The 24,851-nt window shown below is 42.9% G+C and overlaps 1 protein-coding gene across 7 annotated transcripts in view; it reads right to left on the bottom strand.

Moving 5' to 3' along the window:
• The window catches only part of ADGRB3 (adhesion G protein-coupled receptor B3), a 1,879,974-nt gene that overhangs the window by 1,218,021 nt on the left and 637,102 nt on the right, over window positions 1-24,851 (bottom strand). The window lies entirely within an intron of this gene.

Here is a 24,851-nt window from a genome sequence, read left to right as displayed (position 1 = left end):
AACAACGGTGGCAGCGGGTTTACCGCCACCGTTATTTCCATACCGGGTGACTTGTAATGAGGCCCATTGTCTCATGGGACAGCACAATTATATGCAGAGCCCTAACAGGGCAAGCCTGGCAGCGCTCAAAAGTCAGCGTTGGAAGGATAGCTCAGGGGCAACGTACTCACCTTGGAAGCAAGACGACACTGAGCACCACAGGTTCGATCCCTGGGTCCACGCTTAGAAACCCCTGGGTATTAAACACATTATAAATAACCTATCATATCATATCATAGCCGCCACATATGCATTCCATAAGGGATCATCAGTGTATCATCGTTGACATCCTTGTGTTTGGGAAATTGGGGCATGTTTCGCCACAAACATCAGTGTTCAGGCAGGTAAAAAAAAATTCAAAAAACAGATGCTGTTAATTTATTTACTTAGTTCCAGAAAATATGTTTTAAAGTACAGGCATTTTTAAAAAATGTTTTGATTCGATGAGGATGATTGTGGATTAGTTATGGAATTTTCTTTTTGTTTGTATATACAAGTTAACTTGATCATGTTTTCGTCTTTGATGTATATTTAGTTCTGTGGTTTCATTTTAAATCTATTAACAACGACATAAAGTAACTTGAAACTTGAGAGCAGAGTAGATATCATCAGTAACAGGCTACCCGTGCCACACAGTGGTCGAGGTGGGCCGGAGCGGTTGGAAGCAGAGCTCCTGTACTTTTTTAAAATTACTTTTTACTGTTCCTATACTTTTATTTTAAAAATAAATTGTTCCAGAATGGTTTCATTTTAAAATAAAAGTGTAGGAAAAAGTTGAAACTGCACTGTACATTCCCTTAAGCAGCATGTGCATGTGTTTGAGGGTTTGTATTGTGCATGGGAAGGGGCATGGCGATGGGGTTTGGGGAAAGACAGGGGCTGGCTTCAGGCCAGCAGGGAACATAGTTCCACTACTTCTTTTCGTACATTTCAAACACTGGTGCCACAGCACCAGACAAGGCTATGTATAAAATAGTGCAGCCTTTTAAGTCAATCTCATAGTGCAACAAAAGACAAGCATCTATACATTGCCTGCATTGCATACACATAGGGTCTGATTTACAATGCGTTTTTCAATGGGAACATCCAAAAACGCTTTGTAATTCAGGCCCATGGTGTTTTAGCACTGCTCTGAAGCTATACACAGAAGGGAAGCTTCCGGAGAGAACTAGTTTGTGGCAATATGCACGTGTGGCTTGTTAATTGATGTTGTCAATTCTGCTCACACATTATTATTTATTTATTTATTTTAATTTTTGTAACGCGCCACATGCTCATGGGCCTCAGGGCACACACGAAGACATGACAAGAACGGACAAACACAAGAGGCAGAAGAGGAGGAAAGAATCATAGTGAGTTATTCCAGGTTAAAAAAGTGAGTTTTAATGGCCTGTTGAACACAGTATAGCTCTGGATCTGCCGTATCTGAGCTGGTAGTGTATTCCAAAGAAGGGGACCCTGAGCATCAAGAATGGTACCTCCAGATTTAGCTGTCCTGAATCTGGTGTGTTTGAGGAGGACCGCAGTGGATGAGCGAAGATTCCTCTCATTTGGCTTGGTACTAATGCGTGCTGACAGATATGTAGGACTACTGAAGCTCAGGCATTTGTGCGTCGTAGTTAGCACCTTGTGTGTTATTCAATGTTTGGCCGGAAGCCAATGAAGTTTTTTCCTAAAGTTGGAGATGTAGGTGCGACGAGATTGGTCGAAGATATTACGCACAGAATTATTCTGGGCCACTTGTAGTGATTGAATGTTGGAAGCTGTGGTGCCAGCTAGAAGACTATTACAATAGTCTAATCTGGAATTAATCAGTGCCGTGGACAGGAGAGCACAGTTTTTTTCAGAGATAAATGGGCAAATGTATCCTATTCGCTTGTTAATGAGTCTGCAGCTAGACTTGATGCTAGAGACGTGGGACTTCATGGATAGTTCTTCGTCCAGGATGACTCCTAGGATCTTGACTTTCGTTTGGACGGTGATGATATTATCAGCAATAGGGAACTTGGTATAGTTAGGATCAAGTTTAGTCTGGGTGCTTTTAGATGACACTATTAGGAGTTTGGTATTTTTATCATTCAAAGCCAAGGAGTTGCAGGCCATCCAGTCCTATATGGCTTTGTATATGTTATTGATGATTCCAACATCATTGCTATAAGAGCCACTCAGCTGTATGACTACCTGAGTATCAGTGTAGTTTGTGTATTGCACTCCTAATTTGCTTAGGAGGTCAAGAAGGGGACGGATATACAGATTAAAAAGCAGAGGCGACAAACAGGAGCCTTGAGGAACACCACATGTCTGAGAGATAGGGGAGGATGGATTGTTACCTACGCAAACCCTTACCATTCTAGAACCTAGAAAGGAGACTATCATATCTAGATGCTATTGCAGAACAGTTGGTGACCTCTCCGAGCCTTGACACCAGTAAGCTGTGACCAACCAGGTCAAAGGCTGCGGAGAGGTCCAATAGCATAAGCAGTGCAGCTTGTTTTTTATCCGCTATGCTAGCTAGGGTGGATTTAAGATCTAGCATGGCTCTATAACCTGACTGTCAGGTTCCAAGAATGTTATGTTTTTCAACATGGGCCTGTAACTGCAGGTATTAAATGGCAGAAGTGTTTTTCTTGCCTGTTTTAAACCCATATACAGTCAATACCACTACAAATCTCAGAGCATTTCAGGGAAGCCTTTACAGTATAAAATATGTCATCAATTGCAACTCAAAATGTGTGATTTAAATGATACTGCTTATATATGTACAATGTTGGTATCGAGAGACTCTGTCCGCATGTATTAAGAGGTAACATGAATTATACCCAAATGAGCAAGCATGTACATGTATCAATTCCATGTGGACTGTGGACCATGGATTCAAGATGGATTCGGATATGAGCGCATTTTGTAAATATAGAAAATTTACGTCAAATGTAGAATACCACTTTCAGAAGGTGTTATGTTTAGTAAAACATTCTATAGCATAAGCCTGCCATCCTTGGCTTTCCATGCGATTTGAACTACAACTTCGCTTAGCCCTAGTCAGTAGAGTCAAGGGTAGGGGATAATGGGAGTTGCAGTCAAAACATCTGCGGATCCACAGGTTGTAGACCCCTGTTCTATAGATATCTACTAGTTTCCACCCACTCAGGAAGTGTTGCAATCTGGAGCATTCACCATCTTTTCTGCTCAATCCCAAAAGCTGACTAAATTATATATTCAAAAAGATAAAACAACCGGGTTATTTTATCACTAAAAAAGAATTAGGAAGTTGCCTTTATACAATCAATAGAATTGAAATCATCATTATTATAAACAATGAAGTAAATGGAAAATTAATGCCGTTGCCTTTTATTTCTGATTTGTTGAATAGATACACGTGTAGAGAGGCAGATGTGCACGTCTTTTCTAGTGCCCGCCCCCTCACCTACGTCATACTGGAAGAACAGCAAGAGAGCACTGTGTGTGACACCAGGCATCATCCCAATACCGCATTGGAGATATGAGAGACATTATGCACTCAGACAACCATATCGAATGTACCTCCCACTGACGTGGTGGAAGGATGTCTGCATACACCACTGGACATAGAAGAGCTATAACTGAAATCAGACATCATGAGGGAAGCCAGGAGGACACACTGAAACGATATACAAATACTTAAAGAATGAAGGTGTACCGAAGTAACAAAAGAAACATATATGCAAATTTGAATAAATTATATGCACTAAGAAGATATGTAAGAAGAGAATCAGCAAATGTATATACGCAGAAACTCAAGGTAGATATATCATATGATAGGTTATTTATAATGCGCTTAATACCCAGAGGTTTCTAAGTGCGGACCTGGGGATCGAACCTGTGATGCTGCATGTCGTTTATCTCAGAATGAATATTATGATTGTTTTAAATAATAATTCAGTATTTAAATTATTTTATCATAGCACTCGAGTTGAAATTGTACAGTGCTTCAGGTTGCACCTTCAAGAATATACAATACATGGAAGTATAACCAAATGAGATTATTATTTCAATATATTCTACAGAAATAAGACTAATGTTCCTTCCAGTCTTCTCTAGACATGCAGATTGTAGGTTCCATGGAGCTCTCCATTCTCATCTCTATTTTTTTCAATATCTCCTTTTGAAAACACCAACCTCTTATGGGCTTCAATGCCAGGCTAATGGAGATGCCTATTAGGAACGCGTTTTTTATTGGTTGGCCCTTCTCAATTGCTAGATCAACAAATGTGCCTCTCTGCTAAACCTGTGACATTTGACCAGATCATCCCATGTTATGCAACGTAACATGTCTTGAGATGTAATCTGCACTGGCCTTCAAACCTTTCAGATGCAATGAATGGATGAGGAATGCTGTGATTGGCCAAAAAAAAGAAAAAAATCAATCCCATCTCACCTCTTTTCTGATCCCTGCACTGGCTACCCAGGCTTCCTTTTTTCCTGTCCATTATATTTAAAATGTTGTATCTATTTTTTTAAGGGCTTGCATTGGATTACCCCTCCTTACAAATGTTATTATTATACGTCAAATAAAAAGCGTCACTCAGCCAAATTGTATTTATTCCAAACACCTCAATTTCAGCTTCAATACAAAGTGGCGAAGAAAGCTTCGACAATGCAACATTTTGTGTTTTATTACACCCTAGCAGAATTTGACTATTTAGTATGTATCTCATGCAAATCACAAAGGATCATTTCAGCCAGCTGTGGATTACCCGGCATGTCAGTTCAATGGCTAAACATGATTTTTTCCAATAGTAACTATTTTTTTTTTAATTAATTGTGTCCGATGTTGATATTACTGACTACACATAGATGTATCTGTCATCTACCAGGTACTTTCCACAGACATGTCTGCTACAACATCTCAATATGGGGTTCAAAGCCTTAGAACACAAAGACCTTTTGAAATGCCTTTACAACACATCTGGGCTATCAGGTTATTGGTTATGATTGTTCACAACCTTCATTTGCCAGAAATATCTGCAGTTAATGCTGGACCTCTACTTCTCATGTTTCTCATCAAGTTCCAAGTTTTAATGTGCACCCCATTAGCAATGCTCACAAACATCTACCTCCATGTGCAGCTGAAGATCAATGTGACAACAATGACCCCTACAACATCTGTGATATTAATACTAACCCATGCAGTATTCTGTCCACCAACAAATGATAGTTGGCTGCAATCACACAGAAACTCAAAGCATAAAAAAGATCAACCAGATTCCTGATAACTAAGTTAAACAATTGTGATCAGGGTCAGAAACAAATACTACCCACCTGTGCCCTTGAGTGTGCAGAAACATTAGTTGGGACTGCCATCGACTCTTGGCTTGAATACGCCATATCATTTTTCCTTGCTTACTTCAACATTAACCCTCCAGCTTCCTAATGACTCATATTACATCTAGCAGTACAATTTTTGTAAAACAATTCTTGTAAAAATCCCTTCAGCCACTTACACATTCTTAGCATCCCTTCATCCACTGCCAGTACTCTCCAACATCACTTTAGAGAACTCTGCCCCTCTCTCAAATGTATTGAATTGCCTCAAAATAACGATGGGATATGTCATGGAATACCACATGCCTTGATGTGTCATATGATGTCACATCCAACCCTTAGTTCATGTCCCTGCAATTTAAACAATTGAACAAATTCCCAGTCCATGGACCCTGTCAGTGAAATGCACTTCCTGTGAAAATTTCCATTGCGACTAACCACATTAACCTGAAACACAATCTCTGAACCCGAATTTGTCAGAAATTCTCTTTGCAACTTGAGAATTGCAGCATGTTTAAAACATTGTACTCAGTAATTAATAATTATATTAGTCTAGCGCTGATAGAAATTAATTACATTCACTAAACATGAAAAGAAGGAATGTTACATAATATCATTCATAAGATTTTACGCAAATAATCTGGAACATTTGGAACTGTATTTTTTGGAATCATTGCTTTTACTTCACAATTACAATAAGCAAGGTCTTCGGACAAAGTTCTAGTTACTTTTATTAAGGTATCCCCTCCGGTGCACAGAATTTGCCAGAAATAGATTTCACATAATTTGCTCGGCCCAACTCCAACTAGGTGGCATATTGTATACAGGCTGCTTGTTTGAATGTAAATTTGCATACAACTTGATTAAGCGCTTGATGTGAGCACTTGAAAATATTTAAAATGATTCAGCACTCTTTGACAGAAGGATACATGTGTTGTAGGTGTTCTGGGGAAACAATGTTTGAAGAGACTTTTTTATCACTCATGCAGTGGCATCAGTGGTAGGTTGATAGAGTGTGTGATGGAATAAAACTGAGTAATCTTTGAGCATCACAGTTTTTTCATCAGTTAAGCTCATAGGCACGCTCATACAGCACCACACTGCCGACACAGTAGACCCCAAGTCACTCACGGACACCCTGCATCAGCTCATGCAGATCAGCAACCTTGTTCTATGCTGGTTCAAGCCAACCACCAGCAGTTTGTTCAGATGGACCCATCTAGATCGCCAATGCTATCCGTCACTTGTGGAGTCCCGCATAGTTCCATCCTCTCCCCAGTGATCTTCAATCTATAAATAGAGCTGCTCGGAGCCCTCTGAGCAACACACAATATCCATATCCACCAATACGCCAATGACACACAGCTATACCTCAAAATTGACACCATCAAGGACATTCAAATGCTCAAAACCTGCCTCACACTGATCCACCCTTGGATGTTCAGTGCATACTTGAAGCTCAACTGATCCAAGACTGAATTCCTACTCACCAACAACACCAAACAACCAGACATACACAGCTTGCTATCAACCATGAACTCTGAGGCTTCACACCTGAACTCACCTCCTGTGCCAAGTCCCTTGGGTTCCACATCAAAAAACACCTCTCCTTCAAAACACACATAGCTAAGAACTCAGAACAGCTTGGTATCAACTCTTTCTCGAGTGAAGATTCAAGCCCTTCCTCCCTCCGGACAGCTTAAGATCCACCGTTCAAGCACTGGTCCTATGCCAAATGGATGGGGGCAATGCACTCCTAGAAGGCTTCCTTTTGTCCTCCGGTGGACAGCGCACCACCAGAAGCCAGGACATGTGCAGACTTGAAAGGACCAGGAAACAAGCCTTTTCTGCCTACGCCCCAAGACTATGGAACCTCCTCCCCGTCAGCATCAGATTCACCCCCATGCTCCTAAAATTCAGAAAAGAACTCAAGAACCACATCCTTAAGGAGTCTTTACGCCTCAACACCTAAGCCATCACATCGGCACTCGCACCACCTGACTTGCTAGATGCCACCCCGCCCTCTCATCCCCGCCACCCGGTACAGCTGTACCCCTCCTCTGTGACCCTCTGTATTCCACCACCCACTGTACATCTATTTTGTTGTTACCTCTGAAAAGCACTCTGTTATGCATCTGTAGTGTCGTATACCTCTGTAAATTGCTCAGTTATGTATTGTTGTATACCTCTGTAAATCGCTCCATTGCTTCTCGAAGCTAGGTCCGTGCTCAATAAATATAATAACACTGTTGCTAATACTAATAATAATGTATTTATTTATGTATTGGCTATTTAAAATATGCCTATTCACAAGTGTTTCCAGGCATCATCATCATCATCATCATCATCATCATCATCATCATCATCATAATAATAATAATAATAATAATATTAATAATTGCCCAATTTTGAAAAAGTGCACTATCAAGCTGACAGTGGTTGAGTTGTGTGAGACAATATGCTACTGCTACTCAGTGACGTGGCCAATCCATGCCTCATCTTCCTGCAGCCAAACTCAACTCACAAATGATGCATCATGTTGCGCATTCCGTTGTAGGTGTTTCAACTTGTGTTCTGAACTTCTGAATCAGAACTCACTCAAATCAATGTGAGTCATTTTTTTTGTCATTCCGGGGGCAAAGCAAGATGACTGAAGATGCAGAACCTAAACTTTAAAAAAACACTCTTGCCATGCCATGCCAAAGAGCATGCACTTAAGGTCAAATGTGAGAGGCTGCCTAGAGGTTTAGCACAAATTGTTCCGCTACAGTTATTATTTCAGTGTGGTACAGATGTTTTTGACAATTGGATTCAAGAGAGCGGAATACTTCAAGATATGTGAACATAGAGAATCCACAGAAGAAGAGAGCTCAGACCTCTCACACAATGTCCTAAAGACGATTAGATATGGCTGTACTTTTCAATCTCTTTGATCTTTAGATACAGGAGCAACATCTACTTTGAGTAACAGCGTCATGACACTGTGGGAGCTATTGATGATTTCTTCAGACTGAAAAAAGTGCTCTAAAGAGGACCTTCATTTACACAAATTGCTAACTCAAATGTTTTCAAAATGCCTGCCAGACACAGATGCATGTCCACTTTCGGGATCAATAAATTTAAGACACTTGACACCCAGGGTCAGATTACAGCAATTTAAAGCAACTTTTCTCTAGTTCAACTGTAATATCCGACATTAAATTTCACTAGTGCAAATATCATATTCTTTCACTGCATTTTTGCACCAAGACAATAGCAGACGTTTCTGTAAAGTTGTCTCTGGTTTCCTGTCCTCTCTGATAAACACATTCAATACGGTCTCCCGTTCCCTAAAAAATAACAACAAAAAAAGGAAAGGTGGAGTGTTGCGCAGAATATTGTAAGATAACCTTTAGTCGCAATCTCAAAAGTCTGTGAAGGTTTCTGCCCTCCCCTTTTACCTGTGTCAATATTTTCCCCTTTTCCCTCCTATGCTTCCAATTTCTCTTTTGAACCATTCTTCTCTTTGCCCTTTCTCTCTCATATTCCCTCTTGTCCACTCGTTTGCCCCAAACCCATTTGCAATGTTCCTATTTTCTCCAATACATTTTTATGATAACCACTCCTGATGTTTCCTGTGATTCATATTTTGCCACAGTCCTTTTTTTTGCTCCAACATTCTTTCCCTCCCACCATGTTTTCTGTTTTGGCCCTGTTTTCTTAAATTCTCGCCAATTTCCTCTATATTTGCCCTGTTCCTTTTTCACCATGCCTCTTCCCCTTTCCCATTTTTTACTGCCACTGCACCATGTGCCACATTCTTCCCTGGGTCTCTTGCCAACAAGCACCCCTATACAATGCTGCTTTCTGAGTTACTTACATGCTCGCTAGGCACCGAGGCATGCACACCCTCTCGTAGCCAGTCACACATTAACCATGCGGCCCTTTACTTGAATGTTCGTTCTCTGTTGTACCATTTCATGCACCACACCCTCTTTCTTTCTGAATGCTATCACAGTCACCCTTGCATGCACCCTTTCTCAAACCATTACACATTTCTTGTATTTGAATCATCATGCACCATCCGGCACACTTTCCCCTCTAGAATCTCAACCTTGAAAACACAAGGACTATAACCCTAGGCTCAGTTTCACAACCACTGTATAGGGAGACAAAATTTAAAGTCGGGAACTAGAGGAGCCTTGCATTAACACTTATAGCAAAACAATATGGAGGACCAGTTGGAATAAAAAAATAGTATCAAATTTTAATAATAGCGAAGAAATCGGTAAGTCTAAAACATCCAATTAGATAAATTGGTCCATGCCAGTACATATAGAAAGGTATCAATGTACAGACAACAAATAGGAAATACGTCACAGGCTTATATGGCTACTTTCCAAAAATAGTTCCCAAAGGAATACGACCAATGTGGGTAATCGTCTAACAACAAAGTGTAGTACCCATCCATAAATGGATCAATATGTCATATAATATAATCCCTGTTTAAAATCCAGAGATGTGTCTCGACATGTTTCTGTTCCGTAAGGCAAAGTGTGGAACATTCATCAGGAGGTAACAATTCAACAGTATAGCCTATTTTACAAGAAATGGTGGTTCACAAATTCATTCGAGCCTTATAGTACCTGAGAGGGATAAAAACAACAATAAACATCCAAGAGTTAGTTCATGACTCACTATGTACTTGGGTAGGTTCAAACAATGGACTAGGCAACAACAAAAGGGTAAATTTACCTATGGTGGTGCCGGTGGGGGCTCTCTACTTAAATTAGTAGGTGTAGGGGGGCGGACATCGCAACCCTACAAAAGATGTGGATGAAAATTGCGGTAAATAATACACAATCCAGCCTACTAGCACATATAACATGACAGCAAATACCTAGAGTATGGCACCCGGGAGCGTATCAGTAAATGTAAGTACCTCAAAGTCAGACCTGTAGCCGATGGTGGTGTGTTACAAATCAGTGTCTCAAGGGCGAAGAAGAGCGTGGGGTGACCGCGAAGGTGGCGATCTACAATACGTAGCAACCCTTGCAAGTAAATAGCCCGAACTCGGAAGTTACCAGGGGGATCAATCCGTGTCTGGAGAGAAATAAAGACCAGAAAAGTGTAATCATGCATTCCCACAGTGTCCGGTGTCGGGAGCAAACAATGCAAAACACTTTACCTAAGGCATCCATTGGTTAGCGAGCGGGAATATATCCGCGGTCCGTGCTGAAAAAAGGAGGTCAAAATAGAGCGGACAACATTACTAAATGCGTGTTACCATTAACCAGCATTGTGAAACGGGGGATTTGTAATGTAAAGCGTCTGGCGAGTGTCTTACCCTGAGTGAAGAGGTGCACGGGATGTAAGTCTTGCGTGTGCAACCAGCCGAAAGAGACTTAAGAATGAGAGGCGCTGCCAATGCTGACAGGTCGTCAAGGCGACCCATATGGTCCTATTGCTATGTCGATGATCCCGAAACTCAGTGCTGAAAACGGCAACGGAACGGCGGCCATTTTGGAGTGGACTAAACCATACTGACAAGGGTAGCGTAAGTGTTAGCCCTAGGGGGAAACTACGGGCGCGAACGAGCGATAGCCCTTATTGCACGAAAAACACTGGTGAAATGTAGGGGAGAACACCAGACCTTATCTGGAGAAAATTACAAAACGAAGACCAAATGTAAAACAAAGGTCTCATTCAGCCCCGTCAGATCATATCCGTACAGATAACACAAATGCAAACTACATATGATGCCAATCGATTGACCCGTTGAGACCCGTCACATCACTGTGAAGGGTGAAGATCATCTTCTGTTCCATTTTCAACAGTTTCTTTTCGCTTGTTATGTTGTTCGTTCCTTTCAAGGCCAGGAGGACCGTCCAAGTGAAGTCCTCATGTTTGTGTTTCAGGAGGTTGAAATGCTTCACGAGGGGGGCATTCTCTGTTCTGTTCTTCAGACAGCTACGATGTTCCATAATGCGCGTTTTTACTTTTCTGACAGTTTTTCCAACATAATGCAGTCCACATATGCATTTAATTATGTATACCACGTACTCAGTATTACAATTGGTTAGATTCTTTTGGGACCAGAGTTTTGAGAGACCAACATCAACTTTTTTGGTTCTGGTGGTTAATTTGCAAACGCCACAGTTTCCACAGGGATAGTGACCGGAGGCTTCAGGGAGGCCCCAAAGGGTGGTGAGTTTGGGCTCCGGAGTATTGATCGGTTTGAGTCTGCTATTGCTAACTCGATTGCCAATGGTGGTACTTCTTTTATAAGCAAAAATAGGCAGAGTTGGGGGTTGAGTCAGAGTTCTAAAGATTTTCCAATTTTTATTTATGATGTTGGTGATTTCAAAACTCCGGTCCGTAAAGGTAGTAACACATACAATACGGTCATCTTTAGCTTTAATTGGCTTAGGTTCAAGTAGAGCTTGCCGGTTATTATTGAATGCTCTTTTGGCTGATTTTTTTATTAGCTTTTTAGGGTAACCTCTTTGTCTGAGTTTTTTACTGAGTATGGAGGCTTCAGCTTCGTACGTTTCTTTATCAGAACTATTCCTTTTAAGACGAAGGAACTGACCAAACGGGAGGTTATCACGTAAACGTTTAATGTGATGGCTGGAATAGTCCAGAAGGGAATTCCTATCTGTAGGTTTATGGTAAGGTTTTATTTTCAGAACGCCATTAAGGTGATAGATGGTAAGGTCCAGAAAGTTAGTAAATTCATTGCTAAATGTCATCGTAAATTTCAGATGGGGGTTGAGACCATTGAGCCAGGTGAAAAAGTTGTCGGCTTCATCCTTAGTGCCTTTCCACAGTACCAGAATATCATCAATATAGCGACTCCATTTAGTGATGTTACTGCTAAAAGGGTTGCCATTGTCATAAATATGTCTTTTTTTGAAAGTTTCGACATAAAGATTGGCTACACTCGGTGCCATAGTGGCACCCATGGCAGTGCCCTCGATTTGTTGGTAAAATTTCCCGTTGACTATTCCTTGACAATGAAAAATTCCGAGTACAATGAAGTTACATAGCCAACCGTTGTGGACGAGATTGGCTTATCTTGATCATCGACACTGCCAAAGAAACATCCACCAAAATCGAAATTGAGTTACATAAAATTGAAGAAAATCTAAAAAAACAGCTACCCCTCGAAAAATACAAAAAAAGACTAGAAGAAATTGAAAAAGAAATGAAGGAATTTAAATCTATCAACACCAATGAACGGATCCAACGCATGAGAAAAGACCTAGCACGCTTTACACATGAGAAAGCCTTTCCATACGTGAAAGACGATTATGTTAACAAATCATTACAAACTAATGGACCGAACAGACAGAATAGACGGGTGAGGTTCCGTTATACGTCCTATAGTACAAGCCATGACAGCAGCGACCTGGATGATGCAGGAGAAGGTACATCTTCAGGCAACAAAACTCCTAACAGAAGGGGCCGGGGCCAACCAACAAGACGACAAACCAATGGAGGCAGAAGACAAAACCAAGGTCGTTTTTTATACCAGGCCCAGAACAGAAGCAATTGGGAAGACGGTTCGAAACAAACACGGAGCGGGAATCGCTTCTGATCAACCTATCGAACTATATACCCACTGAAAGTGAACAACAAGTATTAAACAAAGGGCTGGGTTTTGTGATGACGAAGGAACATGATCCCTTTGAATTCCAAATTGAATTCAAGAAGTTGATGCGAAAAATCCACCTTAAGGAATTCTTCTCTCCCCTCAATAACACCATCAATGAAGGACCCCTTAACTGTACAGGTCTCCGCAATCCAACTACATTTTATCCCCCTTCTCAGGGTTTCTCCCCGGAATCACTCGTGTTTGAAAGGAAAGTCATTTCGGATATTACCGCTATGGAAAAGAACCACCAGAGAGCATTTCACAACCTATCGAATTCAGAACATAAAGCTCTTGACTCATTGTCCAACAATCCCACGATCATTATAAAAAAGGCGGATAAAGGGGGAGGAATTGTTATCCAAAACCGGACCGACTACATTGATGAATGTGAGAGACAACTGAGCAATACCGCATATTACCATCAGCTCACACAAGACCCTACTCCAGAACTTTTACGACTGATAGCTGATAAAGTGGGCAAGGCTAAAGATCGTGAATGGATCTCGAAACAAGAAGCAGACTTTCTTATCAATAAAAAACCGAGCATCCCTACGTTCTATACCCTTCCCAAGGTACACAAAACTCTTTCGAATCCGTCCTTGAACCACTTTCAATTTTTGCTGACCATTATTTGAAAGTATATGTACAAAAAATGCAATCCTACCTCAAAGATTCCAGAGACGTTATTAACAGCTATGAGAATCTGCCTTTTGACCCTACGATCGATCTACTCATTGGTTTAGATGTTGTTTCTCTATATACCAACATCCCCCAACAAGCCTCAGTCGATACCATAGAAGAAACACTCCTTACTCGAACAGATAATGGGCCTCATTACAACTCAGGCGGTAAGGGGTTTACGGCGCCGTAAACAGCGCCGACCCTTACCGCCTGAGTACGAGGTCCCTTAGCGCCATGGAGATCTTAACGGCTGCTTTTTGCAGCCGTTAAGATCCAGGGCGCTAAGGGACCATGGAGTTAATTACGCCACCGTAATTTACGGTGGCATAATTAACGCCTTCCCCACTCCCATTATGCCCTATGGGGCAAAAATGGGAATGGGAAAGGGTAAATGGGGATTGGGGACTTACCGCCCCGCCAAGGTCGGAATGGGGCGGTAAGTCCGCCAACCACCATGGCGTAAACGTAGTTTACGCCATGGTGGTAAAGTCACGGCCCAGGCGGTAACTTACCGCCTGGGTCGTAATGAGGCCCAATGATCCTGTACCCACCTCATTTATCCTATGGTGTGTAGAACTCGCACTCAAACAGAACTACTTCGAGTTCAACGGGAAATTTTACCAACAAATCGAGGGCACTGCCATGGGTGCCACTATGGCACCGAGTGTAGCCAATCTTTATGTCGAAACTTTCGAAAAAAGACATATTTATGACAATGGCAACCCTTTTAGCAGTAACATCACTAAATGGAGTCGCTATATTGATGATATTCTGGTACTGTGGAAAGGCACTAAGGATGAAGCCGACAACTTTTTCACCTGGCTCAATGGTCTCAACCCCCCATCTGAAATTTACGATGACATTTAGCAATGAATTTACTAACTTTCTGGACCTTACCATCTATCACCTTAATGGCGTTCTGAAAATAAAACCTTACCATAAACCTACAGATAGGAATTCCCTTCTGGACTATTCCAGCCATCAAATTAAACATTTACGTGATAACCTCCCATTTGGTCAGTTCCTTCGTCTTAAAAGGAATAGTTCTGATAAAGAAACGTACGAAGCTGAAGCCTCCATACTCAGTAAAAAACTCAGACAAAGAGGTTACCCTAAAAAGCTAATAAAAAAATCAGCCAAAAGAGCATTCAATAATAACCGGCAAGCTCTACTTGAACCTAAGCCAATTAAAGCTAAAGATGACCGTATTGTATGTGTTACTACCTTTACGGACCAGAGTTTTGAAATCACCAACATCATAAAGAAAAATTGGAAAATCTTTAGAACTCTGACTCAACCCCCAACTCTGCCTATTTTTGCTTATAAAAGAAGTACCACCATTGGCAATCGAGTTAGCAATAGCAGACTCAAACCGATCACTACTCCGGAGCCCAAACTCACCACCCTTTGGGGCCTCCCTGAAGCCTCCGGTCACTATCCCTGCGGAAACTGTGGCGTTTGCAAATTAACCACCAGAACCAAAAAAGTTGATGTTGGTCTCTCAAAACTCTGGTCCCAAAAGAATCTAACCAATTGTAATACTGAGTACGTGGTATACATGATTACATGCATATGTGGACTGCATTATGTTGGAAAAACTGTCAGAAAAGTAAAAACGCGCATTATGGAACATCGTAGCTGTCTGAAGAACAGAACAGAGAATGCCCCCCTTGTGAAGCATTTCAACCTCCTGAAACACAAACATGAGGACTTCACTTGGACGGTCCTCCTGGCCTTGAAAGGAACGAACAACATAACACGCGAAAAGAAACTGTTGAAAATGGAACAGAAGATGATCTTCACCCTTCACAGTGATGTGACGGGTCTCAACGAGTTAATCGATTGGCATCATATGTAGTTTGCATTTGTGTTATCTGTACGGATATGATCTGACGGGGCTGAATGAGACATTTGTTTTACATTTGGTCTTCGTTTTGTAATTTTCTACAGATAAGGTCTGGTGTTCTCCCCTACATTTCACCAGTGTTCTTTGTGCAATAAGGGCTATCGCTCGTTCGCGCCCGTAGTTTCCCCCTAGGGCTAACACTTACGCTACCCTTGTCAGTATGGTTTAGTCCACTCCAAAATGGCCGCCGTTCCGTTGCCGTTTTCGGCACTGAGTTTCGGGATCATCGACATAGCAATAGGACCATATGGGTCGCCTTGACGACCTGTCAGCATTGGCAGCGCCTCTCATTCTTAAGTCTCTTTCGGCTGGTTGCACATGCAAGACTTACATCCCGTGCACCTCTTCACTCAGGGTAAGACACTCGCCAGACGCTTTACATTACAAATCCCCCGTTTCACGAGGCTGGTTAATGGTAACACGCATTTAGTAATGTTGTCCGCTCTATTTTGACCTCCTTTTTTCAGCACGGACCGCGGATATATTCCCGCTCGCTAACCAATGGATGCCTTAGGTAAAGTGTTTTGCATTGTTTGCTCCCGACACCGGACACTGTGGGAATGCATGATTACACTTTTCTGGTCTTTATTTCTCTCCAGACACGGATTGATCCCCCTGGTAACTTCCGAGTTCGGGCTATTTACTTGCAAGTGTTACTACGTATTGTAGATCGCCACCTTCGCGGTCACCCCACGCTCTTCTTCGCCCTTGAGACACTGATTTGTAACACACCACCATCGGCTACAGGTCTGACTTTGAGGTACTTACATTTACTGATACTCTCCCGGGTGCCATACTCTAGGTATTTGCTGTCATGTTATATGTGCTAGTAGGCTGGATTGTGTATTATTTACCGCAATTTTCATCCACATCTTTTGTAGGGTTGCGATGTCCGCCCCCCTACACCTACTAATTTAAGTAGAGAGCCCCCACCGGCACCACCATAGGTAAATTTACCCTTTTGTTGTTGCCTAGTTCATTGTTTGAACCTACCCAAGTACATAGTGAGTCATGAACTAACTCTTGGATGTTTATTGTTGTTTTTATCCCTCTCAGGTACTATGAGGCTCGAATGAATTTGTGAACCACCATTTCTTGTAAAATAGGCTATACTGTTGAATTGTTACCTCCTGATGAATGTTCCACACTTTGCCTTACGGAACAGAAACATGTCGAGACACATCTCTGGATTTTAAACAGGGATTATATTATATGACATATTGATCCATTTATGGATGGGTACTACACTTTGTTGTTAGACGATTACCCACATTGGTCGTATTCCTTTGGGAACTATTTTTGGAAAGTAGCCATATAAGCCTGTGACGTATTTCCTATTTGTTGTCTGTACATTGATACCTTTCTATATGTACTGGCATGGACCAATTTATCTAATTGGATGTTTTAGACTTACCGATTTCTTCGCTATTATTAAAATTTGATACTATTTTTTAATTCCAACTGGTCCTCCATATTGTTTTGCTGTAAGTGTTAATGCAAGGCTCCTCTAGTACCCGACTTTAAATTTTGTCTCCCTATACAGTGACTATTATCCTCCCGGATATAGACAAAACATACACTGCTAATTTGCTATTAGTCAGTAGTATCCCGGGTTTCCTCCTTTTTGTAAGTCAGTTTCACAACCACCATCCAATGTGTCAGTGAAACTGGAAACTGCACAACCACGATGCATGGCTTCAGTGGTTCTGCTGCCCCTACCGCCACCACTATCCACTACCTTGAGATTCTGTGGTTTGGTCACATTACCACTGCCTGGACTAGGTTGTGGCTAGGCGCCCACCACCACCATCTGGGGCTTAGTTTGAGACATTGTCCGAAATACCAAACCAAGCCTCTTTAGCATTGCTGCTCACATCACCACCATTGTTGGTAACAACAGCAGAAGCACCCACACGTCTGTGGTTTTGCCCCGACCATAACCCCTCCTGCCTCAGTGATAACACTGAACTCACCAGCACTCTGAGCCTCAATGGCAGCACCAACCACACCACCACAATCCCTAACCTCATTTGCAATGCCCCTACCATCACCACCCTCGCCTCAATGGTAGCAGTGAACACACCACCACTCAGCGCCTCAATAGGAGCACCATATACCATCACAATCCCTGGCTTCGTTTGCAGTGCCACCAATACCACCTTCAACCTGGTCCTCTCCAGCAGCCTTGCCCATACTACTAAAAACGAGTGCCTCATCAATGAGGCACTGGTTGTTAGTAGTGCGAGGGAGAGGTGGGTGGTGCTGCTATCAGTACCACCAACGCCCTGAAACTCGGTGCCATTCTTCTACCACTAGCTTCACCTGCAACTTTGGCCACAGTGCCCCATCTTGTGTGTCCCCAACCACCACCTGAGAACTTAACCACAGCTCTCTCACCAACACTGCTAACATTGACACCCCAGTTCACAGTAGTGGTGGCACATCCATCCCTACCTTAATTCATAATGCTGGCGCCCCATAACCGAAACCAGACCTCCACTAGCACACAGGGCACAGGTGAAAATGCCCCAACCAACACATTTCCTTTACTAGCACTGTCCCCAACACCACCACCCTGGAACTAAGGTCTTATTTACCTACCCCATGGTGCAGCAGGACATGGTGGTGGAGATTTCAGTGTTCTATGTGTTGAGTGGAGGTTGAAAATTACAATTTAACTTTTAACGGGGAGACAATGGATAGGATAACACTCCTCTCTCCCAGGGAAGATCAGAGAGAGAAGAATTATGAGAGATAGGTTATTATCTCATGTGGAGACATTGAGGGTGAGTGATTACAAGTATGTATTTTTATTTATTTATTTGACATGTTATAACACACTACATTGCAATTTGGTATAGGGAAAAGGGAACAGGAATCCATTTGTAGCTGAACCTGTAAGCCACATTTCTGGTCCTGGAGACAGAAGGGTAGAGATAGAGAACTACAGAGAGTTGAAGGGCGCAAAAGGTTAGGAAACTTTCAAATCTAGTCCAAAAAGACCACATTTTAGTACCTTAACAAACACATTGATAGAGAGGATGGATAGAAAAGGTTTGGAGGGATAGAGAAAAAGACGCATAAGAAATGTACCTGTGATATTATCATTCTTATCCCCTCCATGCTGGCAAACTATCACCAAGTGTCTATCACCCCTTTGGGCAAACTCCTGGAGAACTTGGCTATCTCCCAAGCAACACTCTCCACTGAATCTGTTGGTTGTCTCCATGACCATCAGTCTGGCTTCACAGAAGCCAGATACATTGACACTGCTCTCCTGAACACCCATGAAGATCTGCTCTTGAATGTTGTTCCAGCTCTCCCTCTGTCCTCATTCTCCTTGAACTTTCCTCAGCATTTGACATGATCAACCAGGCCATCCTAATTAATCATCTCTGTAACACCCTGGGCTTCACGGATCAGGCTCTGGCGTGGCTGACCTCCTTCCTCTTGGACCAACCCTACCAGGTTCAGCTTGTGTTCCTTCTCTCTACCACCTCTCTCTACACATGTGGTGTTCCCCAGGGCTCTATCCTCTCACCCTGGCTCTTCAATATCTATCTGGTCCTTTTGGCCTGATATCTACCTTATCCTATAACTTTCAATGTTATGCAGATGACACACAGCTCTCCTTTAGGCTATCCTCATCCTTCTCCTTTCTAATCCTTGACTGTCTATTGAATATTCAGGCATGGTGCACCGCTAACGATCTCTGCTTTAATGCCAGTAAGACTGATAGCCACCTTGTTGGGACCCCTTCTCCTGATTTTCCTCTCTCACTCTGGCTGCCCACCTTGGGCCCACACCCTCTTGTGAGGAAAAAAAAACATAGGAGTCATCTTTGACTCCACTCTCTCCTTCTCTCCCCACATCACGGACCTTGACAAGGAGGCCCATTTCCAGCTGCACCTCCTCAGGTATTATCCCTTTCTCACCTTCCCCCAGAAGCTCACTGTCTCCAGAGCTCTGCTCCTCTCTAGGCTGAACTATTGAAACATACTCTTTCTCAATCAGCCTAAGTCTACTCTTTGCCCTCTTCCACTCATTAAGAACAGGACTGTGAGATGTGTACTTGGCCTCAAGCCCACGGACTGCATCTCCCTGGCCCTGAAATGCCTACACTGGCTACCTGTGGCTGCTGCAAGGATCAAGTTCAAGACCCCCTGCAGTGTCCACAAGGCTCTCTGGGGTGTGGCCCTCACTATATTCAACTATCCATTCCTAAATAGTCTCCTTCTACAGCCCTCCGTTTGTCTACCTCTAATTCTCTGTGGGTCAGTTGCTTCTGCAAGTGGGGCATGGGGGTAGTTCTCTCTCCTCTGCAGGTGCCTCCCTCCAGAATGGCCTCCCAGTCTCTCTCTGCCTTGAGTCGGCTCCTTAAATTCCGGAATCTCCTCAAGACCTTCCTTTTCTCCCCCTATTTCTCGCTCCCTCTCCCTGCTCACCTACAATTGCTCCTTCATCCATCTGCTGACTGGCTGCTTGCTGTCCTCTGATCTTACAGGGCACCACCCCTGAATGTGTGGGCAGGTGGACATGGGGTTGCTGTAGCTGTGGAAGGCAAAACTAGGTTCTCAAACATACTTTGGTGTATGATACAGTGGCACACGTCCCATCTAATTCAAAATGTTAATTGTATAATTTAATTATTCACAGATTGGAAATCACATGCGCCTGTAGGAAGAGCAGACATACCTCAGAGCTAAGCTTTCTCCTGATTGTGTTCTGAAGCTGTGTCTGATGTGTGTTGGCAGGGGGTACCACAGTAAGTACTGCAAAGGGGCTAGTAGTGGTGTACCTATCTGGTGGATACTATTTTTGAAAATGACATGAGGTTATCCCGGTGACAATCTGTTGTGACAATGTAATTAAATGGAAACATAATTAATAAAGTAGATTGGATTTTTACTGCCATGAAAGTTATTATCATAACTATTGCTAAATCCTAAATGCATGTAATAAAATATGCAAGACAATTCCCCCATCATGAACAATTTTCTGTGGAGTATGAGTCAGGATTGCTGCGCAGAGTCCTTTATTTTCTTATGTCCACCATTTTCCACATTTTCCCAGTCCCAAAGCACAAAGTGGAGGGATATACAGGTTTCCTTCTTGTTGGTTTTCCGCTGCACCACTCACAGTCAATTCTCTGACAGCTTCAGTAACTGGTACAGTCTCTTGGATTAATCAGGAAACAGCTTCTTAAATGTATTTCTAATTTTTAAATTAAATGCCGATGTTCAGGGTAGCCCTGTTTTATGTTGCAGTGCAGAACTGCAGGTTGGAGCCGTGGCTGCTCCATTCCCTTGAGCAAGCTGTTGGAGAAGCCACAAGGCAGCTCATCACATTTCTATATGAAATTACATTTCAATGTTCTGGTTGCCTCTGGTTAGCTGCCTAGCTGCTTCAACAGCTTGCACAATTTCATGCAGCAGCTGGCGCACAATCCCTTATTTTATTGTTTCTTACCAGTGAGAAAGCCTGTGTAAACGGGCAAAGTGTGTAAAGAAAGAAATATTGAGAGTCTGAATATATTTTATGGTATAATTGAATGTTATTCATGTTCATAGAAAAAAAAAATGTTTTAGGTTTTTATTAACACAGTAGGGCCACAATATAGCCTAACAAGACAAGAGGCGAAGTCGTCAGTCTGATAAAGGAGGTTTTCATTAACACAGTAGGACCATCATATATTTTCTAGGGCAACAGCTGCCTTTAGAGGTGACAACAGGCAAAGCGGACAGTCTCTACTGTGCATGACTGCATCGTACAAACATACATCTGGCCTTTTATTATATAGGATTTTGAAGTTACAATGCAATATGTATGTTGCTGCCTTTTCCCCCTGTTCCACCAGAGTAATCATCTGCACCCCATGCTTCTAAAGTAGAGTGTCTAACATATGCTCATTCAGATGCCCTTTGCGGATTAGACTGCTCCTTTTTTGGGACACGTGATCTAGATGTGCTGATCAAAAAAAGTTTTGGAAGTTTGCCACATAATGTCAGGCAGAGTTATGGCCTCCGGTTGTTCTCAAGCATAGCCTTGAAGTATGGTGGCTTTTTGGTCTGGATTACCTTGACATCTTTCACCATTGGAAAACTGAATAGTTATTCAGGGACTGCCAGGCTATGAGGCCAATTGTGAACTGGTCAAAAAAGGCAGTGGGAAAGGGGAATGTAAGTGGAAAACACAGAGAAATCAGGGGAGAATACTATGCAACTAGCACATTACAGCCTAAGCCGAAACATGACACCCCTACACGTGTGAAGTTCTTCAGCTTGGATTGAACAGTATTGAATCCAAATACATTCCAAATGGAGATGATGAATTAGCCACACGTACCTGCCATGCAAATTCAATCCATTAACATTCCATTGCTGTATTAACACAAAGGCTGTGCAAAAAGTATTGCTGATGCAAATAGAAGTAAGAGTATTCACTGTCTGGTATGTGGAAATCAATTTCTGAAGAAAAATAAAATAGCAATCACTATGCTTTTATGTTTCTCACTTCACGCAGTAGCAATGGGATGTTGGACTTACACTTTGCCCAATGACATGCCAAGTTTCAGAGCCTGAAGATGTGACTCATTAAGACTACAATCCTGTTAGTCATGAGATTCTATGTGGAAAAGCCAGGCACTGGAAGACATTCCAAGACCAGGAGAGGGAACTGCAGCCCAGGAAAGATAGCACACCTGGGTCACATTATGGGAGTTGGTATAGGTGCAGAGCTGCATATTTACATCCATGTTCCACTCTGAATGCTTATGTCCTTTCTGATCATTATGAGGCAGTGGCAGAATGTGAAGGCATTTTTGGTTCTGCTTGTGGGCGAATTCAGAAGAACTAGAGCCAAAGGCTAGAGAGGCAATTACAGAGGCCGAGAATCAAAGCCAAAGGAGACCTTCCTTGAGGGTTTTGCCAGTTACCAGTGGGTCCCATCACAGAAAAGAGTTCCCTAAGAGTGAGGCTAGAGAGTGAAAACCCAGATTCAGTGAGATTCGCTACCCATGACCCAGGGGTGACACTCGGGAGAGAAGGAGATGGAAATAAAGAAAAGGGTGACAATGGGGGTCATTACAAGTTTGGAGGTAGCCATGCTGCTACTGGCGGCATGGCTACCCCCATACCGGCTACCGGGTCCGGGTTCCTCGAATGAGGAATTACTGGGCCATTCCAACCTTGGAGGACCCAGTAATTCCTCATTCAAGGAACCCAGACCCGGTACATCCCCATTCCCATTCGAGCCCCCATAGAGCTCAATGGGAATGGGGAGGGTGCTAACAACGGGCCCTTTAATAATGGGCCCATTGTTAGCACCCTGGTCTGCTTGTGGGACCCGCTAAGGGTGCCTGGTGCCTGGTGAAACCAGGCACCCTTAGCGGGTTCCTGCGAGCAGACTCGTAATGAGGCGTTAAGGGGTTGACGGCACCGGCACCTTTACCAGTGCCATTAACCCCTTAATGCCTCACTCGTAATGACCCCCAATGGGTGCTAAGACACACTGTAGTGTACTATTTAGCAAAATGGATGGCAAACACTAACCTGGCATATTGTAGGAAGCAGACAATGCAAACAGTATAGGCCTAATATACCAGGAGAGGAGATCAATTAATCGTAGCAGAGTTGTGGAGAGGCTTATCAGGACACAGCAGATCCATTAATGCTGAGATAAAAGAGACTGACATTGAGTAGAGCTCATGCAGAGGCTCACTAGCCTCAGTAAGCCAGGAATCAAGGGGGTGGACTAAAGAACGCTGGATTATGAAAATGGGAAGACACAGAACAAGGAAGGATATGGTGTGGGAACAGCCGTAAAAGCCAACGAGAGCAATGGAGTTCCAGACATGGCCACCCTTCCTAGGCCGAGAGCACTCTGGGAAAGAAGAACAGTGAGGATTGGAGGCCAGATCCAGCAGATTGCCTAGAACATGCTCAGCACTCTCAAGGGCAGAACAACCTCTGCTTCCTACAATGCACATTGTTACTGTTGACCAGAGTTAGGGGCCTTATATCTCTTACCTGTAAGAGCAGCAACATATTCAAGTGAGAGGGGCCCTATACCCCTCAGTAGTGTGAGGGGCATAGTATATATTAGGGTTGAGAAGGGTACCATAAACTGTTGGAACAGGAAAAATATACCAAGCACTATACCTCTGAGTGTTATGCAAATAGTGTCTAGGTGATTGATCCCTCAGACTGCAATTTAAGGCAAAGAAACAGCTGGACACTATGGGCCTCATTACGAGTCCGACGGTAACCTCAGTGGTAAAACCACCTGGTTACCGCCAGACTCGCATTACCATTCTGCCTCCGTGACTCCCGGAATTACCAGGGCATTACAGCCCCGGTGTCCCAGGAGTCACGGAGGCGGAATGGTGTTAATCCCCATTCCCATTGAGTGCCATAGGACTCAATGGGAATGGGGAAGTGGAAACACCGGCACCATCTTGTGAGGGTGCTGGTGTTTCCACGTCCGCCTGCAGGCGGGAGGTGTTCAACCCGCCAGGTCAGACCTGGTGGGAAGATCACCTCCCGCCTGCAGGACTCGGGATCGGGCGGTCCGGAATTAACAGTGGCGGTGGGTTTACCGCCACTGTTAATTCCGGACCGCCCAACCCGTAATGAGGCCCTATGTCCCTATGACTTTATGTTCTGAAAGTTGTGTGCTCTGCATTATCCCTGAGACTGGTTTCTAGATTAGGAAGCCAGAGGAGGAACAGTATACCTTGAACAATGACTATAGTGGGAACCAGACACTTTACCCTTTAATCATTTCTCATACTGGTTGCTCAGCTTCTACCCAGAAAAGAGCATCCTTTTTCATTGTAGATAAACGTGCAATAATCTTAGGCATTTATACCAACCATATCCAGACAAGATAAACATAGTTGAAAACCTATAGTTGTGTGGTTTGTTCGTATGCCACAACTATGAATATAAGTGATCCACCTTTTTTCAAATACATTGTTGTCAATGTACAATCTTAAATAATGTAATTGTGGTCTATACTTTGGATTGAGAAATTTGCAAAATGATTCCTTTTTCATTATTAAAATGTACAGCAAAACATCCACAACAATTCCAGTTGTGTTCTGCAAAATACCACTTGTTGTGCTACATTGTACAATGCAATATTCCAGGAGTCTTCCTTGAGAGTCACTGCATTCATAGAGGAATGCTAAGTTCTTCCTAAATAGCCATGCTCCTCTGACTAAACCAGGGGTCTGCAACCCGATGCTCTCCAGATATTTTGGACTACAACAATCATCAGCCCTAAACT

This window comes from Ambystoma mexicanum, chromosome 4p (genome assembly GCF_040938575.1).
Source record: "Ambystoma mexicanum isolate Mex_15411 chromosome 4p, UKY_AmexF1_1, whole genome shotgun sequence".
In the NCBI taxonomy this organism is placed as follows: domain Eukaryota; kingdom Metazoa; phylum Chordata; class Amphibia; order Caudata; family Ambystomatidae; genus Ambystoma; species Ambystoma mexicanum.
The sequence above is the reverse complement of the archived record's forward strand: the minus strand, read 5'-3'. Positions and strand labels throughout refer to the sequence as shown.